Raw genomic sequence first — 25,263 nt, 5'->3', positions numbered from 1 at the left:
GACTGGTGCTGCAGAAGCTTCCAGGCCCTGACAAGGCATCCCTGCCTCTGCTCCTCAACAAGTTCACCTCCCTCCTGGGGCTGCAGGCTGAAGCTAAGGAGAACTGAGAGAGCCATTTTGCACCTCACTGCTCTCAGCTTTCCCCTAATGAATTCAGTGCCAGGGACTACATGCAGATCCAGTGGACAACAAGGCTCATGAAACTGGATGGGGAGTGCCCAGGCCTGGGTGTCCTTCCAGGGCCTCTTTGTCCTTGTTGAAAGAGTTGAGAAGTCAGCATGGACTATTCTGGAAACTTCCCTGGCCTGGGCAGGGGGACAAGAACCCAAAGATCATTACAAAAGCTGGAGGTCAGGCCTGTGCCTGTCAGCTGGCTGGCCTGTCTTCAGTTCTGTCCTGAGCCCTAAGAGGCTTAGAGCATCATTTTTGGTCCTGACCCACTAAAAATGTCTAGTGGTACCCACTCTCCATTTGTGACAAGAAAAACAGGTTCTAGATGCTGTTAGGTGTCTGCTGAGAATACAAAAGCATCCATCCACTTGAGAGCCATGGCCTTAGAGGACAGGTGACAAGGACTCAGGAGGGTCCATCCACCTCATGCTAAAAGCCTTTCCACCGGCAATTCTTGCTGTGGCCTCTTCAGGGAATCTGGTAATGATTATGACCTAGGCATGTTTCCTACCATTCATCTGAGGGAGTGTGTGGAATTCAGGTCCTTATCCACAGGGTGAATGAAGGGAACATCTTCCCACAGGGAAGCAGGCCTGGATAACAGCAAGCTGGGGTAGCCTGTAATTCACTTCCAAACCCTAAGAAGTACAAGGCCACTAGGGTGGGAGTGATGGGGGAAGAGGGCAGCTGAGTTGCACAAGAGACCCCTACCCTTTGGAACTTCTGGAATGAGGCCTTGCCCCTCTAGCAGGTGGCTGTGTGTGCTCAGCCCCACTTGGAACCTTGCACATGGCTGCCCTGACTCAGACTGCTGTATGTGACCTGTGCTTGTCACATCTCAAGATTACTTCTTATGGCTACTGACCTCGACACCTGGCAGGTGTCCCTCCCCCTGAAGGCAGGGGATGGGCCTAATGAAGCCAGAGGCAGCTTTTAATTGTGGGTTCTAGAGAGGAATGATGGAGGAGGGAGACACACTAAAACTTCCAGGAGCTTCCACATCTTAGCTGGTTCTGCAGCGTATTGTAAAGATGCTTGGTATTCAATGCCCCTGTCAGGTCTCAGTTCTTTGTTTATAAAACAGAGGCTTTGGAGAACAGGGTGTGTAAAATTTTCCTGTGCCTAGGAACATCCTACATGATAGGGTTTTCAGGTACATTCTGTCACTTGGGTCACACATTATCCTACCAAATGACTGTTCTCACTCTCAAGTTATAGCCAAGGAAGCTGAGACTTGCCCCAGGTTACAGTCAGCAGGTGTTGGGTCATGTGATCGGGCCTGGCCCATAGGTGGCACTATTGAGCACTCCAGTGGCTCAGTAAAAAGGCCAACTCGCTGGAGGACGGAAGGGTGGCCTGCAGACTGAGGAGGGGCAGGTCAGGTGCCCAGTCCAGAGAGGAGGAGTTGAAGATGACAAGGTTTGGAGCTCCAGGGACTGGGTGGTGGCAGTGCTATTAATGGAAACAGGGAAGTCCGGAGGAGGGGCAGGTTTGGGCCCAGGAGGCAGAGTTCATCCTTAGACGTGTTGACCCTGTTCTGCTAACAGTGGGCTATTTCGGCTGAGGTCTAGCCACAATTCAAGGAGGAAAAAATTAAGGCTTAGTAAATATTCTTGACCAAAGCCAAGCTGCTCTTGCTAGGTCCCATGTTCCCTGGCCTGGGCCTCAGGCTGCAGTGTTAGGATGGCAGGAGCCTAGCCCCAGCCCCAAGTTCAAGCCCTATACTAGCCGCTGGGGGTCGCCACTGTGCACAGACTGGCAGAACTGCCAAGGTGTGCCAACCAAGAAGAGGGTTTGGAGCCAGGATTCCCCTCACAGGAGACGGAGGTTTCTTCCGTCTTTGTAGAAGGTAGCAGAGGCTCACGCGCAGACTCGAGTATCAGGCAGAGAAGGTTAAGCTTTCCCTAAGAGCCTGATTAACCTTCTCCATCAGGTCTCGGTGACCTTGGAGCCAGGAGGGAAAAGCCACAGAGCCCCCTCATCTCTGGTGCTTTGAGAACAGCTCTCCTAGTTGCCCTGGGGGGCGGGAGGGGGGGAGACACAGTGTTCAGGGCTCTAGTGACCTCGCTGGGAGCAGGATCCCAGCTGTTTCAAGCCTCCACATGTCTCCCTTGACATTTGCGTCAGCAACTCTGCCCTTTGACCTTTCACTCCCCAGAGAGGATGGTGGAGGCAATCGGGACTAATCGTTTGCAGTTCGGTGTGTCCAGCAGTTTATTGGGGTTTGACCTGGCTTTCTGGTCTCCCCCACCCCAGCTTTATGGTCTTGGTCTCCTGAGGAAGTTAAAGAACCAAGAGCAGGAGTGGTTCCTCTTGGCCTCCTGGTGTTGAGAGCCAGGTGGGAAGGTACGCTTGTAAAAGGGCTTGGAGAGGTGTCCCCACGCAGGCACGCACGCCCAGCGCAAACTCTGCCCCCCACACCCTTGGGCCAACCTCCTGCTGTGCTTGGGCTTGTTGGGACATGTCCCCAAGTGGACTGGGGCCAGGAGAAGGGGATGCCAGTCTCCTGGCTGCTTGCCCAGGCTGGAAGGGGGTGGAGGTTGCAGGACTCCGAAAGAGCTGGGGGTGGGGCAGGCACGGTGGAGTCCATGGGGCTCCCTAGGCCCTGGGCCCATGAGGTATCTGGTTCCCTCTATATTTGGCCTTGACATTACTAGCATGCCCTCTCAGAGGGGCAGGCAGCCAGCTGTACCCATGATGTCTCCTCACAGGGACCGGATTATTTGAGGGCTCTGGGGGAGACAGTTGTAGCCCAGGAGGGCTGAGAGGCTTAAGAGGACATTTCCCCACAGATCCCGGTCAGAAAGGAGTCAAGGATAGATGGCACAGATAGATGGCCCTGAAACTTTTCTAAGAATTCCCAGTACACTTACTGGAATGTTCCTTTTGCTCTGGTTCCCCGAGGAAAGCCTAGGCTCTGTGGCATGGGTGAAGTGGGGCATGATCCCCAGGAGAGGTTTTCTAGGTATCCTGGTACCCTCAATAAAAATAAAAACAAAAACAAAAAAACCACAGATCCTTTTATGCAGTAGGCACCTATAATCCCCACATTGCAGGGGCTGAGACCAGAGAATCACAAGGTCCAGGCTAGCCAGTGCTACCTGATGAGATTGTCTCAGAAAAAGAAACGAAAAGGGAGCCCTTCCACATACATACAGAAAACAACTTCGTTATAGATTGAGTCACTGGAGGAAAGGATGGCTGGTTGGTCCTCAGTGTTAGCGGTCTCTCTGATTACTATTTCCAAAAAAGCAACTGGGATCTGCCAGTAACTCCAGCTTTCCAATTTGCTGAGTGCACTCATGCAGGCCAGAGGGACTAGGAGTGTCCCTGTCCCTGTGCCCCCCACCCCCAGGGGAAAGTGTCTTTCAGACCCTATGTCACTTTGAGAAAACCTCACACTTCACTATAATGTCTCCTTTCTCCTGCTGTGGGCAGAGCCACACACGGCAGCAGCTGGTCCTAGGCACGGTCAGTAGACTCTTGTTCCAGGAAACGTTAGTCCTTCCACTCCTTGGCCAGAGCCCAGCACCAACAGCAGCCAGCCCTGTTCTCGGAGACCCTCCCGAGTGTTCCATGGCTAGCTGTGGTCACCTTTGTGGTCTCAGTGCTGGTCACCTTTGCTTCCCCATGCCCTCCCCTCCCCCGGCCTCAACAGGACAAGCAGGTAGCAGGTAGACTTCACATCTTACAGGCTGGAAATGCAGAGGGCCGCTGCATGGCTGGCTCACTGTTGGCTGCAGGACCCAGGCTGTCCTCTGAGAAGTCACATGGCTACCACGCTCCCTGAGAAAGCTGCTGCTGTGGCAGGTGTCTGGATCAGAGAGGCCCAAGCGCCAGCCACGGCTTGGCCCTGTGATCTGAGACTCATTGTGAATCTCTCCCTTTGACTTCAGTTTCTCAGTCTATAAAATGGGCGTATGAATAGCTTGTCCCGGGGCCTAGAGTGAACACTAAGCCAGAGGATGTTTGTGAAAGTTCTTTGTGGACTACAAAGGTTAGTTATTATTCTTATGGAAAACTAGTAAACGGTGGGAGAAAGAACACCCCCAAAGCTGATCTCAGTTTGTGGGTACAAAGACCAGGCTCACACCCACCAGGTCTGTGATCTGGGGTCCCTCCAACCCTGCTGAGGAGCCAGTCTGAGCCAGGAGTCTGTGATGCCTTGGCTGGAAAACAAACCTTCTGCTGGAGTAGAAGCCAGCCTCTGGCCTGTGGTAGGAGGAGCCCAAGCTTCTGTCTACAGAGATGGGTGGGTGCACAGCTATTGGTGTTGATTGCCCTGCACGAGTAGGAAAGTATATGGAGTCACTCCTTTAGTCGGGTTTGAGAGCCATAATGCCTAGGGCCCAGAGAAGGCCCTAGTGGCCTTTAGTCTTTAGTGGCTAAATGCCACTGTGTAAGACACAGTAGGGGACCTGCTACCTCCCCCCCCCCCCGCCCTGCCCCATTCCCAGCCTCACCACTTTAGTGAGCCTCAGTTTCCTTATCTGTAAAGCAGGGTTAGGTGTCCTTCCCCAAGACGCCTGGGTGTGCAGTGGGGGAAGGCCCCAAGAACCCTCAGGAAGGAAACTGAGGCCCGGTTGCCTCTGAAAAGGAACAACAGTTTTGGCCTTGACCAGTGGCCAAGGGGGCAGGTCTTCTGGCCCAGTCAGGCTCCAGGTCCCCACCCCCTCAGCCAGCTGCTCAGCAACCAGTTGTCATGAAGTCATTGCCACCTTCCCAGTCTGGTCTGCCCGAGGCATCCCCCTTCCCTCTCTTGCCCTGCCCCGCCCGGGTGCTGACATCCCATTTGGCAAAAACGGTTGGAAAAGCCGCTGACTCTTCCAGACCCTGAGTTCATTGACTGGGCAGGGCCCACTGGCCACAGGATTGATCATGAGGGAGAGGCCCTTACTGGGGCCCCAAAGTCCCCCAGCCCCACCTGCCAAACCCTTCCTGTAACTTTAGCCCACACCCCACAGTCCACCACAGTTACCCATGTTCTCTTTCTTGCACCCCCACGAAGATCCTACACACAGCCTCCCATGTCCACCACCTCCCAACACACACACACACACACACACATCTTTATACTGTGGAACTAGTTCTTGGTCATCAATGGTCTCTACAGCCACAGACACACCTATCCTTGATCTGTCCCCTTGAACCTCACTAGATCAAAAGACATCAGGGCTGAGCCAGAGGAGGATGGAGAATGGAGTAGTGTGAGTCTAGTAGGGATGTAGGGAGGTGGGGGGTTAGTTAGACTGGTCCAGAAGGTGGCTAGGGAAACAAGCGCTGAGACAGCTCTTCACAAGCAGGGAATCCCGCCTTGCTCACTGGTGGAACCAGGCCTAAGCCGGTAAACAAGGAGGGTTAAGTCACACAGCCAAAGTGCTGTCCAGTGTTTCAAAGTGTGCGAGACTGAAGCAGAGGCTGGTTGCAGTGGCATATTCCGCTCACTGAGCAGAGGCAGACCAATCAGACTTTGAGGCCAGACTGCTCTACACAGAGTTCCAAGCCAGCCAGAGCCATACAGTAAGATCCTGTCTCAACCAAACAGTGTACCCTGTCTTCCTACCACACTGTGCCTGAGCCTCTCAGAACAGGCAGAACCAGCTTCAACTGGCCTGTCCACAGCCTTCTCCAGGTCTGCCACCCAGATGAGCACCAGGCGAGACTTTCACCCTCTGCACTGGGGGCAAGGTCATTGGAAGCTAGCCAGGGGAGGCCCTGTTACTGAGCCACAGCCTTCACTGGCTTAGAATGTGGCGTGGAGCTTAGCCTTGCCTGTCCTTGGCAAACACTCAGGCAAGGCTTTCATCTCCCAAGACACCCTCCCTCCCTCCTCCCCCTCCTCCCTGTCTTGCTGGTCTACTCCAAGTCTTATACATATACATAGAAACCCTGTGCTGCTGCCCCGCCTCAGGCTTTTCTGTGGACTTTCCACTGGCGGCCCCACAAGCAATAACTTCTGGGAGGTTCCTAGTAGAGGCCCAACCAAATGGCTGAATGAATGACTAAACTGGGTGTCTGTCCCCTGCCCTGCCCTGCCCTGCCCTGCCCTCCCCTGCCTTCCCCAAGACCACTGGTGGGAATTCTGGGGTCCAGTGGGAATAGCCCTCAGTCAGGAGCTGGGAGATCAGTGTGACGGTTGGGACCTGCCTCTCATGTGCAGTGTGGTACTAGGGATCGCATCTGCACAGTTCCTCCAGGCTATCCGCTTCTTTCTCTCTGGCTGGGATTGGGCACCCGTTGGAGCAGACCCCGGCCAGGGAGTCCTATATTGTAAATAAAACTGCTACCCAGATTAGTCCAGAACACTTGCCACCCGGGAAGCGAGGCAACAGGAGTAATTGTGGTACCTTCCCCTTAGCCGCACCCCACCTCCCCCCAACTCACTTGGGACTGGATCCACCCTGAGGAGCCTCGGGTCAACATCCTGTTTCCGGCAAGCCCTCCTGGAGGCCACACAGAGGGGTGTTTGTTCGCAGTGGGCGACGGGAGAGATGCTAATCACGTTGGATAGCTGGTCCCAGCTGAAGGTCAGGAGGTAAGGCGACCCAGAGTTATAAATAACCGAGCCAGGCTGCTGAGGGCAGCTTGCTGGATCCGCGCCCCTCTCCGGCCGACCGACCCGGATTGATTTCTGGTCTCCCGGCTGCCACGGGAACTTGAACCCCAAAGAGCTGAGCGCCATGACCTTTGGGGGTGGCGCGCAAGGTCAGGCCAGGCCGCCTGGGCTTCCCTGACTCCTAAATTCAGGCAGATGCACCTTTGCCACTCTGCAGAGGCCTGAGGTGGAGGTGGTTGTGCATGCGACCCAACCCCCACCATCAACACAGGTACCAGTACCTCTGCATCCCACCCCACCAAGCCCTAGTCCTCAGCCTGCTCCAGCTAAAACTGGAAGGCCCAGCCTTCAGAGCCTGGCCCGGCCTCCAGACACCTGATCTGATGTGAGGTTGATTCCAGAGCCATGTGTTCTCTGCTGGATGGAAACAAGAGTCCCCCGTCTCACTTTGGAAGGCTTAGTGAAGAGATTCTAGTGGCAACAATCTGGCTGCTGTTTGTGTGCCTGGGAGGCAGGCACCTCTCCTTGTGTCCTATGGACAGAAAAGGGAGGTGGGTTTACCCTGCCGGGGGCGGGGGGGGGGGGGTATGCCTTTTATTTTTAAAAACAAAAACTTTTGGGGAGGAGGGGGCCTTAAGTACATTACACAAAAGTGTGCTGCTGAGGCACACAGCACAAGTTACACAAACCCGTGTGGCCAAACCAAGAAACAGCACCAGGCAGGGGATGCAGGGCTGGGGATGTGGCTCAGTTGGAAGATTCGTTTTGCCTGACTTCCATCTCTCCTGTACCTCCCATTGTCTGTAATCCTAGAGCTCAGAAAGTAGAGGCAGGAGCATCAGAGTTCAAGGTCATCCTTGACTACATATCAGATCTGAGGCTACCTGGATTACATGAAACTTTGCCTCAAAAAGAAAAAGAACCAGCCCTCGGGAGGCAGAGGCAGGCGGATTTCTGAGTTTGAGGCCAGCCTGGTCTACAGAATGAGTTCCAGGACAGCCAGGGCTACACAGAGAAACCCTGTCTCGAAAAACCAAAAAAAAAAAAAAAAAAAAAAAAAAAGAAAGAAAGAAAGAAAGAAAGAGAGAGACACACACACTCAAACCAACACTGAAAGTTCATCAGGACTCCTACTGACTGACAGTCCCTTCCCCTCAGTCCACCCTGTAGCCCTCTAGGCTGTGATGGCCAGTGTATGACAAAGCCCACATGTAGCATGGAATTATGCTATACCTACTGTGTAGTATGGGTTTCTTTTGCCCAGTGTCCTGTCTGTGAAGGCCTACCATGCTGTCTCGGGCACTCTCAGGCCACTTGTCTTTCTGGGAACTTGTCACTGTGTGACTCTCATTATTTAGTCACCTTTTTTACTGTTGATGGATGTTGGGGTGGGTTCCAGTGGCTGGCAACAGGGCAGAGCATCATTGGGCCCACTCCAGCTTCTGCCCGAGAATCCATAGACCAAGCGTGTCTTTTCAGCTCAGAAGACGCACAAGGGCTAACTTCTCGCCACCATGGTGGCAAGACAGCCCAATGGTTTTGTTTTTTTATTCTAAAATGAGAGATTTCTTCTCCTCCTCCTCTTCTTCCTCCTCTTCTTCTTCCTCTTTTCCTACTCCTTCACTTCCTCCTCTTTCTCTCCCTCTTCCTCCTCCCCTCTCCTCCTCCTCCTTTTCTTTTAATGGAAAATGCAAATAAAAAAAAGAAAGAAATATCACTGTTCCTACTGTTTAGAGTCATCCATCAGACGACAGTCAATGGCTGTTTTCTGAATCTCTTGTAGGTCAAACTCAGGACCGAGAGAGCTTGTCTCCCCTCAGGCAGCATGAAAGATGGGCAGAATCTGGCCAGCAGTAGCATCTTCCAGGGAGAGACTAGGCACCCTCTGCTTGCTCCATAACCTCCATCACTTCTCCTTGCCCCTGCGTCCTCCATCTTGCTTCTAGGCCTAGAACTCGGGCTTACCATGTGCCTCCAGCTCAAAGGGCAAGCAAGCCTTGGGTCAGCATCCAGATGGCCTGAAGGGTTTATTGCAGTGGGGCAGATGGGCAAGTATAGAAGACTACCAGAGAGACAGTAGGGAGGGGTGGGGCTGCTGTAGGGAGGTGGGGTCAGAGTCAGCTCTCTGGGAGATCTCACAGGCCTGACCTTTGCCCTCCATCCCAAGGGTTAAGGAGAACTGGGCTTTTTATTTATTTGCTTATTGTAGTTCTGGGGACTGAAGCTGGGGTCTCCCAGGTAAACGGCAGGCACTCTGCCTATGAAAAGCTAAGTTGCCCAGGCTGGCTTTGAACTTGTTATGGAGGCTAGGCAGGCTTTGAACTTTTGGTCTTTCTGCATCAGCCTCTGGGATGCTGGCCTCACCGACCTGTGCCCCCACAGTCAGCCAACAATGTGTTTTTTCTCATTCTTCGGGTGCTTTTGAGCATAGGAGGCCAGAAGAGCAAAGGCCCAGAGTACAAACAAGTATAAACAGGGGGTGGAGGTGTCTGCCTTACAGAGAGCAGGGAAGGAGGATAGACTCACAGACCTGGGTGGAGGTGTGATCGGCTGAGACCTGGGGGATTTCTTTCCCTTCTTTCATGCATATGAATCCACTTCTGTTTGAGAATTTCTGGAAGCCAAGTCAGACTTGAGAACAGAGCCAGTCCTGGGAACTCTAAGACAGAAGAGATATTTGTTCGTTCGTTCATTCATTCATTTATTCATTCATCCTTTCATCCATTCATTCAATGTGGGTGGACCTGCCCTGACATATGTTTCCCTTAGAAAGAAGATCTAGCACAGTATATTGCCATGCCTGAGCCCCCAGTGTTCATACAAAGTCAAGGACTGGCTCCCTTCCAGGCTGCCTCCCTGTCCAGGGGCTGAGGTGAGCTCCTTGGGCTGGAGGCAGGCTGAGCAGCTCCTGTGAGCCCAGAGCCTATAGCCAGAGGATGCCCAGGGCAGTGGTAAGGAGTTTCAGCCCCACCCTCTCCTCCTCCTCCCACTGGGCCAGCTCTGCCCCCTGCTAACTCACCATCTCCACTTGAGTTAGTAATGGGGCCATCAAGCCTAGTATGCTCAGAGGCCGCCCCAACCTGCCACTCCTCTAGTCTCCTCCCTAGTTGGCTAACCACAATCACCTCCCTCCACATAGTTAGGCAAAACCCCGACTGTCATCATTGCTCATCGAGTATCTATGCCAGAAAATGGTGGGAGGAGGAGGAGGAGGGAGAAAGAAAGAAGAAAAAAGTAAGAAGAAAGAAATTGAAAGAAAAGAAATAACCAAAAAGTGCATTGGCAAGGAAGAGTGTGTGGTTTTTAGAAGCACCCCTCCTTTGAGAAGATTCTCTATTAATTTTAACTATATATGGGTGCCTAGAAGCCAGAGGAATCGGATCTGCCAGGAGCTAGAGTTACAGGCAGTTGTGAGCTACCTGATGTGGTTCTTGAAAGTCAAACTCCCGGGGCGTGGTGGCACACGCCTTTCATCCCAGCACTCAGGAGGCAGAGGCAGGCAGATTTCTAAGTTCGAGGCCAGCCTGGTCTACAGAGCGAGTTCCAGGACAGCCAAGACTATACAGAGAAACCCTGTCTCGAAAAACCAAAAAAACAAAAACAAAAACAAAAAGTCAAACTCAAGTCTGAAAGAATAGTACATGCTCTTAACTGCTGAGCCATCTCTTCCCACCTGAGCTCAGCCAGCTCACTGGATGCTTAACAACAGCACCTGCCCTCATCCTAGCATCTGCTCTCATCCATTCCTGCTGTTCCTAACACCCTAGCCAGAGTGATTTTATTAAGACAGAACTCTGATGGCACCATTTGCCTGGTTTCCCTGTCCTTGTCCTTCTGAGGGGAAGCTGAAGTCTTTGTGATGGCCTTTTTGTTGTTGTTTGCTTTTGTTTGTTTGTGTTGTTGTTGTTGTTGTTGTGATGGCTTCTTACCATGGCCACTGCTCCACCTCACCACCTCACTGCCTATATTGCTGTGTGGTTCAGCTGCTGGCTGCCTCAGGGCCTTTGCACAGCCATCGCCAGGCTTCGCTCCTCAAGTCTTCCCTGGGGTTCTACCTTATCCAGGAGCCTTCCTTCAGGACCTTCATGTTGAAAACCAAAGATCACTTCTGAGCCCAGATCTTGCTTTCTAATACCATTCTGTAATGAAAGTTCCCATGGCCTCTTCAAGAAATGGCCACAAGAAGACCCACAGAGTCAACTAATCTGGTCTCATGGGGGGCTCACAGAGCCTGAGCTACCAACCAGGGAGCATGAAGGAACTAGACCTAGACCTTCCCTATTTGTAGCAAAAGTCCAACAAGTGGAGCAGGAGTGGGGGGGGGGGAGTTGTCTTGGTCTCTGTTCCCTGCCATTGGATCCCCTTCCCCCTCCCTACCTGGACTGCCTGGTTGGGCCTCAGAGGGAGAGGATGTGCCTGAACCTGCTGGGACTAGATACCCCAATGTGGGGTGGTACCCCTTCTCTAAGGAGAAGAGGGGGCAATGGGGGGGGAGGGATTTGTAAGGGTGGAGCTGGGAGGAGAGGAGGGAGGGGTCCATGATCGGGAAGTAAAATAAATTAAAAAAAAAAAGAAAGGGCTGCTCCTTGTACTTGGGTGAAATGGGGGGGATGAGCCTGGAGTGTCTCAAAGCATCAGAAAGGAAGGGAGGGAGGGAGGGAGGGAGGGAGGGAGGGAGGGAGGGAGGGAGGAAGGAAGGAAGGAAGGAAGGAAGGAAGGAAGGAAGGAAGGAAGGAAGGAAGGAAGGAAGGAAGGACTGAAGGACTGAAGACGAGAGCCCCGGGAATGTGGGTGTGTCATGCTGGAGCAACTAACTGCTCAGCCCAGCAAACAGGACTGGATTATAGCCCAGAGGTAAAAACACATTTACCAGCCTGAGACACATGAGTGACTGAATAAACCAATCAGTAGGAGAGAAGAGCCAAGGTGTCATGAGGCGTGGAATGTCAGGAGCTTGTTAGCAGAGACTTCACAGCCTACACCAGCCAAGGGCTAGGTCAGTCAAGGTAGCAGTGTGGACCCCAGTCATGAAGAAAATGGCACTGCCCCTTTGTGACCTGGCTCCCCAGGGCTTACAACCTCAATTTAGTTGTGTGAGGAACCAGCACTTTTTTGTTTGTTTGTTTGTTTTATATTTTGAGACAGGTTTGTATGTAGCCTTGGCTGGCTTTAAACTTCTGTATAACTGAGGATGGTCTTAAACTCCTAACTCTCCTGCCTCCACCTCTGGGATGCTAGAATTATAGGGGTGTACTATACCATCCCCAGCAGGCAAATTCTCATTTTTAAGGATATCTACAAAACACCTGACCAGGACGCCTCTAAACTACTAGTCATCAAGATCGAGGGCTGGGCTGGGCTGGGCTGGATGGGTGAGAGCTGCTGTGGCCTAGAGAAGCCTCTAGAGAGAAGACAATGGGATGGAATGTGGCTGTGGAGGGATCCTGAAGCAAAAAGGGATTCGATGAACAAAGAAGTCTGGTGAAGCCATGGTAGAAGTTTCTCTGGGTAATAATTACTGTTGGGTGTGGCAACACTCACTTGAACCCTGACACCCGAGAGGCTGAGGCAGAAGGATGCTAAGTTTGAGACCAGCTTAGGCTATGTAGACTCTGGCTTAAACAACAACCACCACCACCATCCATGGCAGTAGATGTCCGATGTCACTGATGAGAGACTGGTGGGGAAGTCCTCGTCCTGTTCTTAATTTTTGTATGAATCTACAGCTACTCTAAAGCGCATTCTGTTGTTCGTTTGTGTGCTTTTAAATCACTTTCTCTAACATGAGCTTTTAAATCACTTTCTCTAACATGAACACAGGGAAGCATACCAGTAAGGGAGCCCTCAACAGGCAGCTACCAGAAGATCATGAGTTTGAGGCCAGCTTAGCCTACACAGTGAGAGCCCATCTTCAAAAAAGGGTCAGTAAGAGCCAGCTAGGCAACTCAGAGGGTGAGGCAGTTAGGACTGCCTGCCGGGCTGAGTTCCTTCCCTGGAGCTCATGGAAAGTTGCAAGAGGAGAGTTAACTCTGGTTCCCTGACCTCAGCAAGCCTATCAAGGAATGGGCATGCCCCCTTACCCCGTACATACATACAATAATGATAAGGCAAATATTTTAAAAGCAAGTAAATAAAAGCAAAAAGAAAGCAGCATCCCCCACCCCCACCCCGCTCTGCCGCGCCCCTCCCCTGGCTTTTTCCATTTGTACCTTTCGCCATTTAAACTGCAGTACATTGACCTCACAGAGTCTGTGACCTGTACTCCCTCTCTGAATTTAAACTCTATAAAGGCTTCTGCCTGCCCACTGCTGTGTGCCCAGAACCTCAATCAGTCTGACAATAAATATTTGTTGAATGATAAATTTCCACAGATAGGCTGTTAGCTTTTCCAAGTGCCCCTGTGCCTAAATACATTTTCTATTGTAAAATAAACACGAGATTATGCTGCAGTGCTCAGCTCTTTGTTGGCTACGGATCGCTTTTGCCTGTTTGTCCTTTTCCAGCCTATGCTGTTATTTGCAGACCAGCAAATGGTTGAGATTCAAGAGGCAAAGGCTTTGGGGACGTCTCTTCCTCTGTGTCAGCTCTGCCAGGCTGCCACATGGGCAGGAGGGCTGGAGTGATGCCAGGGCCAGTGGAGGCCACTCCCTCCCTCTGACATCAGATCCGTGGGCACTAGATCCTGCTTGGTGGTGAACGGGGTGCGTCAGAACCCAGGGATTAAATAGATTTTGAAATCCACTGGCTTGTCTTTCACCAGCCACCAGGCACATGCCTGGACCTTCTGACAGCTCAGGCACTGTGGAAAACACTGTGTGCATACACAGGCAGTGCCACTCAGAATGGGTCACAGCCAGGCACAGAAAGATGTCCCTGGACTACAGGGCTCTGAGAAACTAAGCCCCAAGAAAGGGCAGGCAGATTGTGGGCTGGGAGCAGTCAGCTATTTCTCTGCCAGTGTTGTCTGATTTCCATAAGATGGGACCCAGGGCCTTGCACAGGACAGGCAGGCGCTGCACCCAACCTGTTCTGCTGGTGACCTGGGCAGGCCTCAGGGGACCCAATATGTTAGTGTGTGTGTGTGTGTGTGTGTGTGTGTGTGTGTGTGTGTGTGTGTGTAATAGGGCAGACAAGGGGTACCCTACGTTTTGCACTTAGGAGCCATCTGCTTTCAAATCCTGCCACTCTGTCTTCCTTCACGGTAGCAACACTAAAGCTACCCTGAGGCTGTGTGACATTTGAGTGCCAAGGATAAAAATACGCAAAGAATATGTGCCTCTGGAAAGTGGTCCACGTGCTTCCTGGGGCCTTCAGCTCCCCTAGAAACCAAGATTCCACTCCCACCCCAGGGTTCCATTTCCATGGCCTCAGTCATGCTGTCAGGATGAACCTGTGTCATCTGAGTGTCTACATGGGTCCCCTTGCTCCGCATCTGGAAGGAGCCCCAGTGTGCACAAGTTGGTGTTGCATGCAGTATACCTGTCTCTGCTTGCTTGGGCTCCAAAGCATGGCCCCGTGCGTCCATTTGGCTGCCTTGTGCTTGGCTTCCTCGCCGTTTTGAGTATGAGCGTGTATGGTGCGTGGGTTTGTGTGGATGTAGAACGTGTGCGAAGCTCCTCTGTTTTCGTGGGTGAGAGGATTCTGGGAGAGACTCCCACAAGATGTGTGCATGCTCTTGTAGAGATATGCTGTGCTGGCTTGTGTGTGAGCTTACGTGTGTGGCTCTGTGGGTATGTGCCTAGGCATGAGCACATGTGTGCCGATGCCCACAGTCAAGGAGGCCCCACACACCCGCTCTGGCACGTCTGCCACCCTACCCAATGTCCACATCTTTTTGGCAGGATGGCTGGGTCCTTTCCTATCTCACAGCTGAGCTGGCTTCTGCTTTTCTCATACCTTGAATTTTTCCTGCTCACCTGAAGTTTGCCAGAATTCTCACCTGTGTTCCAGAACCCTAGCTTGCTGTTTTGAAGATCCTCAAAAGAACCAGGTTCCTGGGTCAATGTAATTTTGCTGATGGTTGCATCTAACTCACCTCCATGGAGAGAAGGCATAGTAAAGGTCCTTCGAAGGTCGGAAATGAAGAGACCAGAATGAGTTCAGCGAGGGACTTCAAGGCAGATCCGCAGGAGCATGCGCATACACACACATCTTATAGACGCCTCTTCCAGAACCCTCTCACCCACAAAAACAGTATTGCAAGCAAGATCCAAAATGGTAACGTTGGTGGAATAGAGGCATCTGCAGTGTCACAGGAAATGCACAGCCTCCCTGCTGTGAGCTTCTGTCCGGATCAATCAATGCCTGGTTGGTCAGTGCTGTGTAGACAGGCTCCACAGCAGTGGAGACCTCTAGCTTGGGAAGCTGAGGGAATCCTGGGGAGCCACGTCAGGGCACCATTCAGTTCCCACCCCCAAGCCTCCAAGCAGCGCAGAAGTGACATGGCCCTAGTCAAACTACCATGGCAGATGACGTTCTGGGCACAAGGAGGAAGTGCCATGTGTTCTTTGCTTTGAGACGGAGCGAGAGCTGCCCATAGGAGGGAAACTGAGGCACTTGGGTACCTGCACCTTCCCCAGGACTACACGCCCTGCCCCTCAACATTGTACTTGCCAAATCAGACACTAGCCTACCTCAGGCCCAGGATCCCAGGCAGCCTCTTGGTGGTCAGGAGACCTCCAAACATCCCCTCCAGTGGGGGTGGGGTAGGGAGAGCTCAGGCCTTCCTACCAGTCCTTTTATTTAGTGTGGGGATCAAGACTCGTTTTCTCTGTATAGCCCTGGCCGTCTGGAACTCTCTCTATAGACCAGGCTGGCCCTCAGACTCAGAGGTTCGCCTGCCTCTCCCTCCCAAGTGCTGGAATTGAAAGTGTGCGATGCCACTACCTGGCATTAACCAGTCCACTCTTAATCTAACCACTGCTTTTGGAGAATAAGATGGTTTAGATGGCTCTGTGCTCTCCGTCCTCCAGTAAAACCGAATCCTTCAAAACAGGCAGACATCACACAAACACAGGCTCTTTTTTTTTTTTTTTTTTTTTGGTTTTTTGAGACAGGGTTTCTCTGTGTAGCCCTGGCTGTCCTGGCACTCACTTTGTAGACCTGGCTGGCCTCGAACTCAGAAATCCGCCTGCCTCTGCCTCCCGAGTGCTGGGATTAAAGGCGTGCGCCACCACGCCCGGCTTACAGGCTCTTTGTATGAAGCAGATCACACAAAGTAAAATACGATTTAGTACACCCCTCCCCACCCCCACCTTAGTTCCACAGCATAATTTACCATGTTAATAATTCCCTATGTCTTGCTGGGCATGGTGGTACACACCTTTCATTCCAGCACTCAGGAGGAAGAGGCAGACGGATGTCTATGGGTTCAAGTCCAGCCTGGTCTACAGGGTGTGTTCTAGGACAGACACAACTATGAAGAGAGACCCTGTCTCCAAAAATAAACAAACAAATAAATAAATCACTATATCTCTCTTGAAGGGGACACTGGAATGAGACCTGGGCCTTGAGACTGCTATGCCATGCTCTGCCACTAAACAGTCTCCTCAGATTTTTCTTTTTTTTAATTTATTTTTTAGATTTGTTTTTGTTGTAGTTTGAAGACAAGGTCTTGGTAAATTGCCTAGGTTGTCCTTGTGTTCACCTTGTAGCTCAGGCGGGCTTCCAGCTTGCAAGGCGGGGCTAGCCTCAGCTGTCCTATTCAGTAGCTGGAAAGCCTCTACTCATTTGGTTTACTTTTATTTTTTTTAAAGGGGTGTGTGTGTGTGTGTGTGTGATGGTTCAGCCAATATAGGGACTTGTGGACAGTCATGAAAGCGCTGACTCCCGAATGCTGAACTTTGACTTCCACATGAATGCTTGCTTGGCACATGGCAATATGAGCTCTCTCTCCTCCCCACCCCATCCCCCACTCCCACCCTATCCTGAGAGAGGAGAAAGAGAGTTTGACAGCAAGTCCAGTTATTAGTTGAGCCATCTTAATGCCCACTCCCCACCCCCGTCCTGTCCTTTGTTCCTTTTTGAGACGGGCTCTTATGAAGCCCAGGCAGGCCTCGAACTCACTAGGTAGCTGAAGCTAACTCTAGATGCTCCATCCTCCGGCCCCCTCCTCCTCCAGCCGGGATTCCAGATGTGCACCGCTAAATTCAGTTTATGTGGTGCTAGGAATGTAACCCAGGTCTCATATATTTCCAGCACCGTTTACAGATTTAAATAAAACACAGACACAATTATATTCTTTATATTTCCTCGGCTTGCTTTAAAAAAACAAAAAAAACAATTGGATCCACGTCAACACATCTCAGACTACCCTACGTTCTTTTAAATCAGCAATTCGGTGTTCCTGTCTGCTCCATCCCTTCCCTGGTGAGAGGCGTGCTGTTTCCTTTCCTTCTTTTCTTCTTTTTCTCCTATTTCTGAACGCATAAAGGTGCAACGTGAGTCTTCCAGCAGGTGTTGGGGATGGGGCACGCGGGTGAAAGATGCACTCCCCCACCCCCCATCCCCGGCGCCGCGCACGCTGGGATCAGCGGCCAGTGGAAATCACGAGGAGGCTGGGACCACAGAACCCCGCGGGTACCGCGTCTACAGCGCCCGGCTCCGCCCGCGTCGCCCCCGCCTCCAGCAGCCCGGCGCTGCCGTTTTTAGCGCGCCTGGAGCGGGGAGTACAGACTCCATCACCCCCGGGAAACGCGGCCATCATATTTTTGGTTGCATAAGCAAACGAAATTAGAAATCTGGAACGCGCTCAAGACCTTCGGAGGGGGGCGCGGGGCCCAGGGCAGAGACAGATAGGGATTAAGCGAGTTGAGCGGCAAGAGGATGGTTTCCTCTTTTATTTTAGGTTCCATGGGCTCGGTTACGTAAGCCTGGTTACACAGCCGTGACTGCGGGTGGGCTGTGGCCTGATGCCTCGGTCTCCACCCGCTCGCTCGCAGAGGGCTTGGGGCTGCGGGCGCACAGCACTACCCCCTTCCCCTGCATGGAACAGGAAAGCAGCCAGGGACACATGGCCCTCCACTCTCACTGCCCTGGAATAACAAGCCATTGGAAGCCACCAAAATGTGTGACATTGTGTGGAGAACAGTCTAGTGAACCATGAGGCAATCGTATGGCATATTATAGAGAACAACAAAAAAAAAAAAAAATGGAGTGGGGGAGGCAGCAAGACGTGAAGGATGCACCCGTCTACAATAGTCACAAAAGCCAGTTCGAGAACAGCAAGAACGTAGGCTGTCACTGGTGTGAAAAAGACAACACAAAGAGGTCTCTGCCCAGCAAAGCCGGCAAAGGGAGAGGCAGGAAAGCACGCCCTGGGCGATCCCTTGAGCAGGTCCCCACAGCGCTTGCGCACATTACCACTCCGCTGCTGAGGTCTACCAAAAAAAAAAAATTTTTTTTTTTTGAATACCCGTCCAAGGTGGTTCTCTGTCCCTCCACTTTTGAATCTGGACTGACCTTAGGGGACTTGTCATCCTTTGAATTCAGAGGAAGTGATACAGCCTGCCTCATGAGACCTGATGAAACCGTGTTCCGAAGCTTCCTTCTAGTATTGTGGGAGGTCCAACTGGGTTTAGGGGACAGTCTGTAAGAAGTCCAAGTACACTGAGGTTGCCTAGCCTGGAGGCAGGTCATAGCACTTTAGTGGCAAGCCTAGGTGACTCTAGCCATATTACACTTTTGGATCATGGCAGCCCATCATAGATCCCAGGTGAGAAGCCTCAGGCCTTCCCAAACTCCAGCTCCACAAAACCACCAACAAAGCGAGATAGTACACATACAGCACAAAACGAAAGAGTGACCTCACAAAGCAGAAGTATTTGTGTGGGGATGGGAGGGGGTGGGGGGACCTATAGCAATGAGTAAGCGTGGTCTCTGCCCCAATAAACTAATAATTTAATGGAGAAGCCAGACACAGAGCAAATAATTATCAAATAACACGGCAAGCTCAGCAAGGGAGTCACGCCCAGGTAATAGGGGGATGAGGCTGAAGAGTCTGTAATCTAGGCGGGTGGGTGGCTTTCCTGGAGCAGGTGACCTTGGACTGGCTTTGAAAGGTGAGTAAGGGTTGACTAGGTTAAGAGATGAAGGAAAGGTATCTGGAGAGGAGGAGGAGGAAGCGAGAGAGGTGAGACCCAGAATGATGGCGGGGTGTGGGGGAGCGGGCTTTATGGGAGCTGGAAAAGAAAGCCAGGTAGACCGGGCAGGACCTCAAATCATGGGACAGTTTCCCCGCAGGCTAACAGCTTAGATTGACAGCAGCTGGGAGGCATCAAGGCTGACGGGAGGCGGAGCTTCCTGGGAGCAGCGGGAGGGGGGTTGGGGGGTGGGGTGGATGTGGTATGGGAGGAAGGTGGACCAGGGCAAGGTAGAAACCAGAAGGGGATGTGGGTTCCAGAACAGGGATCGAGAGGGATAGGGCGTGAAGAGCAGTTAGGGAATGGTCAGGCTTGGGTGCCTGGCTGGGGTGTTATGGGTAGCGTTCAGCTTTGGGTTTCTGTCTCAGGTGCATAGAATGGCCAATGCACCAGCCACTTAGAAAGTCTTGAAGCAGAAGCCAGTGTGAGTCCAGGAGGGGCAAGCCTGCAGCTGTAGCATTGATGTGGTCCAGTAGGAAGCATCCCCATTGTCATGCTGAGAGGGAGGGACTGGGGGGGCGGGGAGGGAAGGCACATGGAGAAGAGCTGTGCCGACAACAGCTACTACTCACAGTGTGTCAGTGAGTGAACGGTGGGGTGACTGCATGGGTGTAGGTGGCTGTTGAGCTCATCTGGAGTTGGGACGTGGGACAGGCCCTGGGGCAGAGGACTCTGGTGCTGCTGCAATTGTCCGGGGAGGTTAGGGTGGGAGCCAAGGGTGATGACAAAAGGCCTGATAATCCTGGTCATGATTTCCTGGGGTGGGTCCCCACAGGTAGGCCACGAGAGAGCACAGGAACAAAACAGAGACATCCAGAGAGTCAGATCTGAGAAACAGCACAGTGCCATGGTACGCTGACACAGACACACAGTACCATCACAGTATCATTCGATCGAATCCTCAGGTCAGCCCACTCACTGACACTGTGCCAGGCATTGCACCTGACGCCAGGATTGAACCCTGTCCCTGTAGGACTCAGATTAGACCCTGTGGAGTTCTTCCAATTACCACAACTGGAAGAGATTAACTTAGTCAAGGTTATGGGGGTGGGGGAGCATTTTCTGTCTGACTCAAGGCATAGGGGTACGGGGCCACCTGATCAAGGAGTGCAGGTTTGTGTGGAGTCGGAGAAACAGTCAGTAAAATCAGGTTAGGCCAGTCTTCCCGTTCAGGGAACCTGGACTCCACAGGCACTTTGGAAAGCAATAGGGTTCTTGTTATCAAGACGACGTGCACCTCAGGGCTGGGCTGAGCCTTGGCACTTAATGTCCCCTCTTCACTGTGACTGTCGGGACAGTCCCCAGCAAGCACTTCAACTCATAGGGCTCTATGTGAAAAGCCTTCCAGGCCAAAGCTCAACTGTGTGCTATAGCAGCCTGCCCACTACCAGCCCATTGTACACATGGGAATACTGAGACCCAGTGGGGTGGTTATCTGCCTGAACTGCCAAGGAAAACAAAAATCTTCAGGACTGGGCCCGTTGAATCCCAGAACTTGAGGGCATAGCTATGTCCCACAGTGCTGCCACCAGAGTGGGTATGGGAACAAGGTGAGCCTGAACCTGTGGGTGGGGACTCGGAACCCAGCTCTAACTGGGGTGTGTCACAGGCCTGTGGTCAGAATAGGCATAAGCTGTAGTACCTCTTCAGCATACCCCAGGGCCCAGGCATCTGCTGCCCAGGACTTGGACCTTCCTTCTAACCCTCAGTTTATCCTTCTGAAATAGGAAATACTTAAGCTCAGCACACCCAACCCTTTACCTTGCACACTAGGAAACAGGCACAGAGGGAGAGAGCTATTCAACCCCACCCTGTAAGTCTGTGACAGACCCTAGGTTAACTAACAGATGGGGGTCCATTTTCCTTCTGTGGGTTAGACAAGGCATGACCTCATTGCTCTCCCTAACACACACACACACACACACCATATGCAAACACATACACATGTATGCATTTGTACACATGGGAACACTGTGTATACATGGATACATGTGTATACACATATACCACATACAGGCACACATATGTACACACACATCACACATGCACACACTACACATAAGCTATACATATACACATAGCACAAAGCAGCTCAAAACAGTACCATTCTGGACAGTGCAGGGGAGGGTGTTCGTATACTAGGCAATGGTAGGGACCACGACAAGATGATAGGTGCCTGCCTACCTGAGGAGGTGGCCATGTTTGAATGCAGTTTACAGAAGCATCCACAGCTGTGGTGCTCAGCCTGTGGGTCACGACCTCACAGGGGTCAAATGTCAGATATCCCGCATATCAGATATTTACATTACGATTCTTAAGAATAGCAAACTTTCGGGAGGCAGAGGCAGGTGGATTTCTGAGTTCGAGGCCAGCCTGGTCTACAAAGTGAGTGCCAGGACAGCCAGGGCTACACAGAAAAACCCTGTCTCAAAAAACCAAAAAAAAAAAAAGAATAGCAAACTTGGGGCTGAAGAGATGGCTCAGTGGTTAAGAGCACCAACTGCTCTTCCATCCAAAGGTCCTGAGTTCAAATCCCAGCAACCACATGGTAGCTCACAACCATTCATAATGAGATCTGACGTCCCTTCTGGTGCATCTAAAGACAGCTACAGTGTACTTATGTATAATAATAAATAAATCTTTAAAAAAAAAAAGCTAATAGGAGGCTGTCCTTCCCTGCAGTCCTGATTAAGGCCAAGGACAAAAAGCCTGCTGATTTAAAAAAAAAAAAAAAGGAGTAGCAAAATTACAGTTATGAAGTAGCAGCAGTATAATTTTATGGTTGGGGGTCACCACAGCATGAGGAACTGTATTAAAGGGTTGCAGCTTTAGGGAGTTTGAGAACCACTGCTTGACAGGGAAAGCTTGTCTAGAGACCCCAGCTGCCCAGTATGATGTCTAATTGGAACAGTGGCAGGTCCACACACTTCCCCCTCAAATTAGCAAACAGCTTTGCTTGCCTTCAAAGACACAGGTGTAGGAAACAGACTGGTGGCTCAGGACTCTACCCCTAGCACTGGAAAGGTAGAGGCAGGAAGGCCAGGAGTTCATCTTTAGCTACATTGAGAGTTCTAGGCCAGCCTGGGCTACATGACCATTTCTAGATAGATTAAATAAAATCAAGTCACAGTGTGGAAGGATGGTTGAGCAAGGCATCCCTCCATTCTGAGATACACCATCTGGCAGGCCCCCACAGAGGAAGACTAAGATGGCTGTCTGTGAATCCCAGGGGACCCTAATCCTGCTGGTGCCTCTCCTTGTAAACCTTAGGGTTCTTGAGCTGGCCAGCACATTCAGAAATCCTGATGCCCTGGGTAGGAGCTCAGTACAGCCCTCTTTTTTTTATTTGTTTTGTTTTTTGTTTTTTGAGACAGGGTTTCTCTGTATAGCTCTGGCTGTCCTGGAACTCACTTTGTAGACCAGGCTGGCCTTGAACTCAGAAATCTACCTGCCTCTGCCTCCCGAGTACTGGGATTAAAGGCATGTGCCACCACCGCCCAGCTAAGTGAGCAACACAGGTTATTCCAAGGCACAGAGCAGCACCGACATCGTTAGAGTAGCTGGTTAGAAATGACTGCCTGAATTAGAGTCCCCAGGGTGGGGCTGAGCCGGGGTTTTAACAACCCTTTGGGAGGTTGAGTGGCTGGTACCATTTGAGCAACCATCTCTGACCCAGGAAGTGTGAGGCTAGGAACTCCAGACATCTGACCAGAGGTATTTCATAAGAGATATCCAATTTAGACACTCTGAAAGAAAAATTAAAAATCTTACTCATTACTTATAAAGTGTCAAGAACCAAACAGGTACAAGCTGGGTCGCTTTCTCTTGTTCAGCTGGAAACCCTCTCTCCCTGAGTCCAGACTTGTGAAACCTACTACTACCACCCCACTCCTTATTTTTTTGGGACAAGGTCACAGTGTCTGTCCTTCCCCTCCCCACAGGCACATGGGCAGCCCTCCTGTGTTGCCCAGACTGGCCTGATTTCCTAGGCTCAAGTGTTCCCCTGATCTGAGAATGCAACTGCGACCACCGTGCTCAGTGTCCTCCGTTTCTCCTTTATTTTATTTTATTTATTTCCTCTTCTTCTTCTCCTTCTCTCCTTGGTCTTTTGAGACAGGATTTTGCTATGCAGGCCTAGCTAGCTTGGAACTCATTGTATAGCTCAGGCTGGCCCAAAACCCATTGCAGTCCTCCTGTCTCAATGCTGGGATTACAGCTGTACCTCTCCACACCCAGGTTTTAGACTCTTATTTTTAAAGATTTGTTTATTTTATGTACGTGAGTACACTGTAGTTGTACAGATGGTTGTGAACCTTCATATGGTTGTTGGGAATTGAATTTTTAGGACCTCTGCGCGCTCCAGTCAACCCTGCTCACTCCAGTCGGCCCTGCTCATTCCGGTCAACTTCACTCGCTCCAGCCCAAAGATTTATTATTCTACATAAGTACACTATAGCTGACTTCAGACGCACCAGAAGAGGGTGTCAGATCTCGTTACGGGTGGTTGTGAGCCACCATGTGGTTGCTGGGATTTGAACTCAGGACCTTTGGAAGAGCAGTCAGTGCTCTCACCTTCTGAGCCATCTCACCAGCCCTAGACTCTCCTTTCCATCTGGGGTCTTGAATCCTGATACACAAGGCTGGCACTAGTAGGTGCTCATTAAACATCCTCTTCTACTCCCCCCTTTCCTCTTAGAATGTTCAGAGCAATGGCTACTGCTGTTTTGATTTGTATGAAAGCTAGCCTCGTTGTTCACCTGCACTCTATGGAAGTGGCCAGCTGTTGGGGATTATGAATTATTGTGGCTCATCCTAGGGTAACCTATTGTCCTGACTGAAAAGCCTATATCATAGCCAGAGATAGAAAAGGCAGGGCACGAAGTCATAGGGGAATCATGTTGGTAATTGAGTTCACCTTGGTGATGTGCCCTGTTTTATTTTCTTGGTTCTAGGATTCATCATTTACCTACCAAGACAACTACCTTACTTACCACGTAAGATCCTGGTGTGAGTGGAAAAAGAAAAGTCGTTCTCATATGTGCATATGCCATAAGAGATGTCTCTATCGCGGGCTGGTGAGATGGCTCAGCGGTTAAGAGCACCCGACTGCTCTTCTGAAGGTCCTGAGTTCAAGTCCCAGCAACCACATGGTGGCTCACAACCATCCGTAAGGAGATCTGACTCCCTCTTCTGAAGTTTGTGAAGTGTCTTCTGAAGTGTCTGAAGACAGCTGAAGTGTACTTAGATATAATAAATAAATAAATTTAAAAAAAAAAAAGAAAAAAAAAAAGAGATGTCTCTATCTTTTAGAAACGTGAACGATGCAAGCGGCTAGAGGGCTCGCTCGGTAGCTAAAAGTGATTGCTACACAGGAGCAGCAATCTGAATTCAGTCCCCAGGAGCCATGGAAAGCAGGAAGGAGATGACCAGCTGCGTGGTTAGCTTCTGACTTCCCCACGCATGCTGTGACCCACACCCACACCAAGAAATATATTTTTACTTTATGCGTATTAGTGTTTACCTGCTTGTATGCTTCAGTACAGCCTGCATGCCTGGTGCCTTCAGAAAAGCGTGTCGAATCCCCTGGAATTAGAGTTACATACAGAGCTGCCATCTGGGTACTGGGACTCAAATTGGGTCTCCTGGAACAGCAGCCATTTGCCCTTAACCACTAAGCCAACTGTCCAGCTCCTAATAAGTTTTTTAAAGATAAAGATGTGAAGCCTTTCTTCAGATACAAGGAAACTGGGTTTTCCCACAGGTGAAGGTGAATAACAATATGGGAAACCATACCAAGTAATATCCATGGCTTACGGATGCTTTTTTTTTTAAAAAAGATTTATTTATTTATTTATTTATTATATGTAAGTACACTGTAGCTGTCTTCAGACACTCCAGAAGAGGGAGTCAGATCTTTTACAGATGGTTGTGAGCCACCATATGGTTGCTGGGATTTGAACTCCGGACCCTCGGAAGAGCAGTCAGGTGCTCTTACCCACTGAGCCATCTCACCAGCCCCGGATTCTTTTTTAGGTTTCTTGTCATGGGTCTAAAAACTTTTAAAGCTGGGTAGAGGTGGCGCATGCCTTTAATTCCAGCACTTGGGAGGCAGAGGCAGGTGGATTTCTGAATTCCAGGCCAGCCTGGTCTACAGAGTGAGTTCCAGGATGGCCAGGGCTACACAAAGAAACCCTGTCTCAAGAAACCAAAAATAAAATATAGTCAAATCTGATGGTGCAGGCTTGTAATCCCAGATGCTTAGGAAGATGATGTTGGAGGATCAGGAGTTCAAAGCTAACCTAGGAGCTATGTGAGTCTGTACAAGAGCCAACATGAATAGATAATAATGAATATGCAAAATAAAGTAAGAGGAGGAAAGGGGTCCCGTGGAGATGG

The 25,263-nt window shown here is 51.0% G+C and overlaps 1 long non-coding RNA gene across 2 annotated transcripts; it reads left to right on the top strand.

Moving 5' to 3' along the window:
- Positions 1-1,508: 1,508 nt before the first annotated feature.
- LOC147001418 (uncharacterized) lies at positions 1,509-24,380 on the top strand. Of its 2 annotated transcripts, XR_015044996.1 has the most exons (5): positions 1,509-1,590; positions 2,330-2,517; positions 6,530-6,706; positions 23,820-23,861; positions 24,178-24,380. It is a non-coding gene; the product is annotated as an uncharacterized LOC147001418 (long non-coding RNA). The 2 variants fall into 2 exon arrangements; XR_015044995.1 differs by lacking the exon at positions 2,330-2,517.
- Positions 24,381-25,263: the final 883 nt, after the last annotated feature.

This window comes from Mus caroli, unplaced genomic scaffold (assembly GCF_978045245.1).
Source record: "Mus caroli unplaced genomic scaffold, Mus_caroli_1 scaffold_13, whole genome shotgun sequence".
Taxonomy (NCBI): domain Eukaryota; kingdom Metazoa; phylum Chordata; class Mammalia; order Rodentia; family Muridae; genus Mus; species Mus caroli.
This window is presented reverse-complemented; position numbering and strand designations above follow the sequence as displayed.